Below are 2,569 nucleotides of genomic sequence, written 5' to 3'. Positions count from 1 at the left end.
TCTGTGGGCTGTCACTGATCGCCACTGGCCACTGCCAATACCGCTGGAGGCATCTGCGGGTGGTTGCCGACCACCGGTTAGCACTCGCCCTGCCCGGCAACCCGCCGGTTGCCCTGCCTCACCACTGACACTGCTGCAGCCACTTGTGGGAGCTCACCACCGCCGAGACCGTCGCTGCCTGCAGGTGGTCACCATGTCCCCCCAGCCTCCAGGGGCACGTATCGTTCATGTCTGCTGACATCCTTAGACCAACGCTACAGCCAATAGCCCGGGAGGGGCATGCTTCTCTGCAGGGAGGGCCGAGGGAGTCCACTGATTTCATGGCTCTTTGTCATCTTCCTGATTCCTGCTAATCTCTTTCTACTCCACAGGTATGAATCACCCTCTAATCTTTTAATCGCCTCCAAATTTCACTGTTCAAACTATGGTTTCTTTTGCAGCATGGTTGTGTGTTAGCCCCTCCTGGGAGTGTCTCTCTTCTGCTTCACAGCCCTGCAGACTCTTTTAATCTTAGCTGAAAACCTTCACTCCAGTGTGGTCCTGTTACCTCAGGGGTAGAAGTGACTGACAGTGTAGCTTCGTAGGCACCATCAAGACACTCAAGAAGGCTAGATTTTGTTTTATGGATCTGAAAAAGAAACGTACAGTGAGCTCTAATGACTGCAGGCCCAATCCTTTGACCTTTTTTGCCTAGTTGGTTGTGTTTTTATTAAACTTGGTATATAGCCTAGCAAATCAGTGCACATTCCAATTTCTCAAGCTGAAAATATAGTCCTCACCCCCTAGCATGTTAGTAAAGCTTTTAGTTTCTCTTTAACCGGAGAAAAATGTGTGTTGTGTTATATATGTGTTGTGTGATGATGTGCCACTCTAGCTTTTCCCCCACTTCTCAAAATCTTAGATCTGCCCAGGTACATGTCACCCTTTGTCCTGCCCTTGATGCTGCAGGGAAAGCAGCAGTATGATCTCCCTGCTTTTCCTGGGGCAGGGGTCTGCCTGAGCACGGGAAGTGCTACAGGGGTAATAGACATTTGCCACAATAAAGCAGCAGATTCAATTACTAGCTTTTGGTGTGCCACCAATTTTCCTTTCATGTGACACAGTGAAGGGTGTCATAACCCAAAGGTATGATTTTGTGTGTGCTTCAGCACTAGAATTATTCCTGCTAAATTGCAGCTTCGTTGCATGGTGGAGTTTTCTGCTGCAGAGGAGAACCCCGATGCAAGGGAGAATTTCCCGCTAATTTGTAGCTTCCTTTGCAGGGTGCATTTCTCAAGTTGCAAGAGAAATGCACGGTGCAAAGGAGTTCCCGCCACCCGCATGCAAATTTGTTCTCCGCTATTGGCTAGTTCTAAATTATTCCCACGTGGCGGCTAACGATTGGCCTAACGTTGGGCCTGTTAGCCGTATAAGAGGCTTGAGTGGCTTCCGCCCAAGCCAAAGAGGACTCCACATCCATCTCGTGGGGTCTCTGGGTACACGGCAGGGTAATAGAAACCCTGTGTGAGATTCAGAGGAGTTTGGCGACCTGATCCACTGCCCACCTCTTCCTGTCTTCGAGCGATAATTTTTTTTAAGACGTATCTACGAGGTTTCTATTTTGGTGGCGCGCTTGTCCAGGGCATCCGGAGCTCTGTTTACCTGGAGCCTAGCAAACTCCACGTGATTGTTCGTGTTGTTTTGTTTGTAACTCCAACTCAAGCAAGTTTTCCAGCCTGCACCGCAACCACCTTCGGTGTAAGTAAACAATCTTTAAATCTACCATTACGAGTCCGTGCCTAATTCTAGCATGTCGCCCGTTCTCTCCGACCCCGCGTGCCCGGGCTGCTGGCCACAGCCCGCGCAGAGCACAAAAAAGGGCCCGGCTCACACCCGGCCCGCACATGACTGTGTTGTGGGACCTGTGCAAACTGTGTGGTAATTGGGTAAGTGTATGAAAATATGGCTTTGTTGTGTCATGGAAATGGTGTGGGGATTTGGAAACCTTTTATTAAGGGCACGTGGCGGTCTGTGTGGGGAAAACTGGCCATTTTATGTGGTGATTTGAGAACGCTTAATAGAAATGTGCTGGGTCGGCCCACAAGGGTCATCTTACCCACTGCGGTGCGGTTAGCGTGAAACTGTCTAATGTGGGTTTCCCCTTTCTTTCAGGCTTCTTCTTGTGTACCCGTCCTTGGAGCCAGCGTGTCAGTGAGGAGCCGCAACATGACAGAAGCGGGAATTGGGGCAGAAGCACCTCCCCCAGGAGCTGTTGTTTTTGCAAGGGGCACTGGGCACTCAGGCAGGTGTGCAGGGCATGCGTCGGTCCCTTGGAAATGGGTAAGGCACCACGAGCAACAGGTATGCTCAGCGGACAGAACACACCAGCAGTTGCCTAGGCTTCTGCCTGGATGCACATCATTCCCATGCCCTGCTCCAACCGTAATGCCTGCAGTGACTGCAGCTCTTTCCTGTAACTCAGGGGTAGGCTGCGCTGCCCTGCTGTCTGCCTTGAGGTGCATGTGCAGTCGCCGCCAGCATGGAGCTGATGCCGAAGCTGTGGAGCCCGGCGCAGCTGTTTGCAGCCTGC

Source organism: Alligator sinensis, unplaced genomic scaffold, assembly GCF_000455745.1.
Source record: "Alligator sinensis unplaced genomic scaffold, ASM45574v1 scaffold153_1, whole genome shotgun sequence".
In the NCBI taxonomy this organism is placed as follows: Eukaryota; Metazoa; Chordata; order Crocodylia; family Alligatoridae; genus Alligator; species Alligator sinensis.
Note: the sequence above shows the minus strand (reverse complement) of the source record.